General features: G+C 41.0%; 1 protein-coding gene across 10 annotated transcripts in view; it reads left to right on the top strand.

Annotated features, from left to right (window-relative positions):
* Positions 1–352: 352 nt before the first annotated feature.
* Positions 353–6,181, top strand: part of AOPEP (aminopeptidase O (putative)) — a 192,976-nt gene continuing 187,147 nt past the window's right edge. For 8 of the 10 annotated variants that reach the window (XM_030511722.1, XM_030511719.1, XM_030511720.1 and 5 more), the window contains exons 1-2: positions 782–1,775; positions 6,085–6,136. The gene's annotated coding sequence lies outside the window, so the exon portion shown is untranslated. Of the gene's footprint in view, positions 386–781; positions 1,776–6,084; positions 6,137–6,181 lie in introns of those variants that run through there. The other 2 variants (XM_030511716.1, XM_030511717.1) reach the window with 2 other exon arrangements.

The following is a 6,181-nucleotide window of genomic DNA, read 5'->3' as shown; positions in this document are numbered from 1 at the left end:
TGAGAGATGACATCTGGTCCTCTTGTTGCATGTTTTCCTTATCTTGAAAATCCTTATAGCATTGTCCATGACTATGTCTGTGTAAACAGTGAAATACCAGCTTAATTCCGCAATACCTGGAAGCGGGAAATTCAACCTTCAGCTTGCACGACGAGGCCAAGGCCAGGTCCGCCCGTGACAGCGGTTATCTAGCCGCGGGTCAGCCGCACCGCGCACGGTACGCGAGGCTCTGAGGGCAGCGGCACCGGCACGGCCGCACCACGGGGGACGCCGGCACCGCACCGCACGCTGGGGCGGAGCGCAGCGGGGCGACCAGGGGCGGGGCGGAGCGGATGAGGTCATCAAACGGCGCCGTGGCCGGCTGGATTGCGGCGGGGGGTGTCCGGTAGGTAGGGCCGCGGGTGCGGCGGGTGGGCGCTGGTGCCGCTCACGCCCGTGGGGCTGGAACGGGAGGGGATCGGTAGCGATCGTTTGTTCTCGCTGAGCCCCTCCTCTACCCTCTCACACGCTCCGCACCTTCCGTGCGCCCCGGTGCGGCACGGCGGAGTCTGCCGCTGTTGCCTTCTTTCCCTCTCACCACCTCTGGCCTGTGCCTCCGGCCTGGCCGGCGCACGGTGCCCTGCGCCGGGCGAGGGAGGCATGGCGGGGAGCCCCCGGAGGGACCGATCCGCGCTCTACCAGGCACGCTGGCTTCCCTCGTCCTGCAGCGTTTCACACCCCCCCCGACGCCGGGCCGTTCCGCCATGCCTTGTCCGAGGCCTCTCGCTTCTGGAAGTGACCCGCTGCGGCTGGGGAGCAGTTGGTAGTACATCGGTCAGGATGCTGGGTGTGCAGCCAGCAATACCTGTCGTCTTTTTTCACGCTGCTTAAGGAGCTTGAATCAGTGCCCTTCTTGTAGGACTCTAGTTCTAAGTGTAATTTCCTGAAAGAACTTTAAATGTAATTCCATTTAAGCTTGTCAAAGCTGATTAACGAGCTTTTCCACTCATTAATGCTCTTTAATGCTTGGAAACACATAAGTGAAACTCATATCTTAATAACTGGCATTTTGTGATTTATTGGAGGATTTCAGCTTAGTTGTGTGTTAGGTTCTTTATTCAGGATAATGCTTAGTTTTGCAGAGGTGGAGTTGAATGACTGAGGTGGCTTGCCAATGTCAACATTGGAAAGAGAAGACTGTTCTTCTGATTCCAGCCTCAAGGAAATAGTTCTTTCACATTGTAGGTGGTATTTTTAAATGACAGCTGCAGTGAGTTAAAAATAGTAATTCTATTTCAGCACAGATTTGCTTTGGACATTTCCTGTGTATGAATATCTAATCGCTTGCATGCTTCATCTCCTGAAAATCAGACACATATACCCCTTGAGTATTTTGAGTGGAAATAAAATCCAAGGTATATTTGCATCTCTTTAATGCTGTTCAGCATCTCCACAGAATCACTGAGGTTGAAGGGGGACCAATGAAGATCGTCTAGTCCAATGCCCCAGCTCAGGCAGGGTTTGGTATAGCAGGCTGCCCAGGACCATGTCCACCTTGAAATAATTTTGTAAAATAAAAAAATTGAAAATTCCATCCTTAAGCAAGGGTTTTCTGTGAGCATGGTAATTGTAGATTTGTGGGCAGGGACTTGTAGAACATTTAGCTGCATATATTTGGGCTCTGTTTAACAATTTTAGGTATTTGGTCACTACTGTAATACAAAGAACCGCCAATGGAATAAAGAGAGTTTATGGGGAATATCACGGTGATGCTCCTCCTGTCTCATTTACTAATAGTAAGTTATGCTTCTGTCTCAGTTTTTAGTTAATTATGTGTTTTTCTTTGGGAATGCATATTTTGTGGACAGAAAGGGACTTTGATTTTTTTGTATTTTCCTTATTTCAGCTGAAAGAAAGAAGGACTTTTCTACTTCATTTGTAATTTCAACTCATGGGAAACAACTTCCACTGCTGTTAATTTGTAGTTGGTAAAGAAGGTTGTCCATTATGCGCGTTGTTTCTATAGTTGCAGACTTAAAAGAAGGCCTCTGGAGAGGCACCAATTGCTTTGTCAAGGGATATTACTAATTGAATTAACTTTCCCATCAGAGCCTCGTTATGATGTGTGCTGGTTTTCTTGTGATGCAGAGTGAGGTTTGTAAGCTATTTTGTATGGATTGATTTACAGTAGTTTAACAGTAGCAAATGTTCCTGTTACTTTCATTTATAGAAGAACTCATTCCTGCCTTGAAAACGCTTAAGATGGCCTAGTTATTTGTGTTAAGTGTGCAGAATAAAATTATATTTGTAATTACTGACAATTATGTATACGTATTACTTGATATTTAAAGAGTAAAATTACTGTTGGTGCTGATGTTCAAAACTGACTTATTTGAAAGATCTTTGTGTCCTGCAGTGTGTGAAAAATTTATAAAAGTGGATTTGGAAGAAGCTTCCTTTGAAAGCAGTTTAAAGGGAATTAGTTATAAGCCTCTTATTAAACGAGTGTTTGTCCAAATTACTTTTTTTTCCTTTCATTTTCTAATTTCTTTAAATGCTTAGTGGAGAGCCTTGTAGGTTATAATTCTAACACCTGCATGTTGAAAGCAATTGAGTTAGCTTTTATGTGCAGACAAAGCAAATCATGCTTAACTGAAGTCAAACATGACTTTATTTTGCACTACCTTGCGCATGGGGATAAAAAGCTGGTGGTGTTTAAATGTGCAGCATCAGGATCTTGACCAGTGGCATGCAGGGAATGTCTGTGGTGATGAAACACTTCTGCACTTTTGAAGAATATAGTGAGTGCATAATACAAACAAGTTGGTGTCCGTGCTTCAGGGATCCTTGTTTGCAGCCCACAATAGTAGCTTAAATTACCAGTTTGGCTGCATGTGCCAGGCTGTGGGCTGGAGTGACTGTGCATGGGGATATCCGCCTCTGTTGACCATTGTTCAAAGGAGTTGATTCTGGCAGAACTGGCAGCTGTGAGAAGTATCTTCAAACAGACCTAGCATAAATTGGTAGGGTTTTTATGGCAGTCCGCAGTTTTCTAGGAAACTCGATTTGTGTAAATTTCTATTTAATTGCTTCAATTGGCGTTTATTTCAGGGAGTGAGTTTGTGTACTGTCTGAAAAACAGAAGAGCTGTGACAGAAACGGCATCTGTCTTGGGTTTAATGCCTGCTATTTGTGTCAGTATTTGTGTGTGAATAAGTTTGTGCAACTCTGATTTTGCACAATAAAAAATACTGATATGTTTTTTAAGGCATTAACCAGTTAATATATTAAACTTTTTGGAACAGCTTTAAGTTGGGAATTTTCGAGGGCTTGGCAGACATCAAATGCAGAGTTGTGACTGCCTGGTTTGGTTGGCGATCAGTTCTCTTGATCTTCCCTCATACAGCCCTCTCATTCATTTTTCTTTCCTGAGAGATTGGAAATGCATGAAAAGAAACAGCTACAGTTGTGCTCTGAAATAAGACGTATTTTGTGTATGCTTATAAAAGAACATGTTTAGCATAATTCTGCATTTTTGCCAGGAAGACATGTCTTGGACGACTACATTTTGTGCTTGCCTTTCACTGTCATGCATTAACAATGTGAGACAGTCTGTCACTGGCTGATCTAGCAAGAGTGCAAACAAATAAAGTGTGTGCTTGGAAAGATAGATGATTCAGTGCGTTCTGGATAGTACATTCCTAGCTTGTGCCACTATGCTATGGAGTCATCTCTTATGACCAGGTATCTTCTCTGTTTCTCAAGGGTTTGGGGTTTTTTTTTGAAGTTTGTAAGCCTTTCATTTGCTTCTACCTAGTAGTGCCTGTGCTGGACCTCCCAACAAATTCAGATGGTTTTCTGATTTTCTGATGTGGATTATTGGTATTAGAGTGGAATTAGACTGGAATAGATGGTTGTTAGCAATTGAAAATAACAGCTTCCTGGAAAAATGGAACCTCTTTATCAAGTATCATAATTGATCATTCTATTTTTTAATAAGCTATTTACAGGTTTAGCTAGACTACTTTCTGTAATAGTTATCCTCGCTTTCCTAGTTTACTATGTGTATAGTAAACTAGAATATACTATGAGTATATTCCCAGGGTAGTTCAGATGCCTGGTTTTTTTTTTCCTTCTCCACTTTCCCATGTAGGATGGGATTATGTTTCCAAATTCTTCCTTTCTCCTGTCTAATTTTCCTTTTAATTGTAACAGCCAAAACTGTGCATTATTGTGTATTTCTTACCACAAAGAAACATTTTTTTTTTCCTCTAGATATTTGTAGGAAGTTTATTCTCTAATCTTGTCTACTTTGCAACTGTGTTTGATTTTGCCTGGAAGCTCTTTTCTCAGGTTTGCTTTCAGAGGCATATGATTCTAATTCAGGCCAATGCTTTCTGTATTGAGTGGAACAGCAATGTTATACAAATATCATTCCCTGACGGATCACTTCTCCTCTATTTCCCATTCTGTGTGGCTTTTGTGCAACTCTGTTATGCACAGATGATCAAGAGTGACTCTATTCATGTTGGCCACCATCTGCTATTATTGTTTATTCTTTTGCAAACATCTATCTTCTAAAATATTAAAACATACAACCAAACAATTAGCTTGCCTTACATTTTTATGGCTTACGAAGTACATTTGATAAGGAAGGTGCATTGAATGTGAAGTTGTATTTTTAAAATGTACTAGTAATCTGTTACGTCTTTTTGTGTAGAAGAAGTATGACATGAAACTGTTTATAAAATGACCATTGAGAATATGTGGTAGCATTACAGTTGCTACTTTGTTTTCACGCTTAGAATCCAGATACGAACCTCCTTTTCTAAAGGCGAAATTCATTACTTAAAAAAAAAACCCACCTAAAAACCACAAAAACTCCCCACCTAGCAGATATTCATATTGGGGAAAGAATGTAGAAAAAATATTGCTGAAGACAATGGAAAGAAATTGAAAGAAAATATTGCAAAGATGAGGAAGAAATTCTTCACTGTGAGGGTGAGGCACTGGAACAGGTTGCCCAGAGAAGTTGGGGTGCTCTGTCTCTGGCAGTGTTCAAGGCCAGGCTGGATGGGGCCTTGAGCAACCTGGTCTAGTGGAAGGTGTCCCTGCCTGGGGCAGGGGGTTAGAACCAGATGATCTTAAAGTCCCTTCCAACCAAAACCATTCTATGATTCTATGTTGTGTAAGAGAAGTATCTCCAAAAATATGTTAGAAATTACAGATCTAGTATCTTCTTTATCATGACAGTATCTTGATACATGCATAAGATAGTGGGAAACTTGTCACCCAAGGAATGCTGTCTCAGAACAGCGTACTTAGGAAGCAGTAGTAAAGGATGTAGTGTTTGCATATACAAAGCTTGGATATGTACAGAGAGCTTCCAAGGTGTATAGCTAGGATACTGCTTCAGCAGTTAAGGTAGTATGTTTTTTGTAGTATGTGAACACCATAATTACAGTTTATTCTCTTAACTTTAATGAAAGGAAATGCAGAATGAATAGAAGTTCAGTTATAAGAGTGTATTAGGTAGCTGGTCCACAAAGTAAACCAAATGATATCTGCATGCTTTGAGATTTGCATGGCAGAATACAAACCAGTGGCTTTTGATTGACTGGAAAACACTTCAGAGGTATTTAAACCACTTTAGTAACAACACAACATACTTTACATCAGTGTTCAAAAAATGCTTGAGGTACAAATACATAGGCAAGACTTTCAGTTTCTGTGTAGTTAGCATTGGCAGTTCCTTTTGTTTAAAATGAAAGCCCCATTTCTCTTTATATCTTTCATACTCCAACTCCTCTCCCAGTGAAAGTGAGGAAAATGTTGAATGACAAGTGGTAGCCTGAATTATTAGTTCCATAATCATACACTGTTTGGGAGTCAAGTTTGTTACACTTCATCTGAGTCTGTTCAATTAGTCAAAAAAAAAGTGAGAAAGAATCCTGCCTTTGAATACCTAGACTTGACTTGCAAATTTGCATAACATTGCAGCTGCTGTTGATTTCGGTTAGGATTTTGATAAGCTTTATCTCAGAAGAGAAATAGAAATAGAAAACACATTGTTGGGATAATTATATTATTCTTGTACATCTTTAGGGGAAGACTTGATTGAAGAAAAGATAGAAGTTGCATTCAGTCAAACGCAACGGTAAATAAAATCATTATTTACAGCCTGTTCAGTTAAACTCCCCAA

The sequence above is a fragment of the Strigops habroptila genome, chromosome Z, assembly GCF_004027225.2.
Source record: "Strigops habroptila isolate Jane chromosome Z, bStrHab1.2.pri, whole genome shotgun sequence".
Lineage (NCBI taxonomy): Eukaryota > Metazoa > Chordata > Aves > Psittaciformes > Psittacidae > Strigops > Strigops habroptila.
The sequence above is the reverse complement of the archived record's forward strand: the minus strand, read 5'-3'. Positions and strand labels throughout refer to the sequence as shown.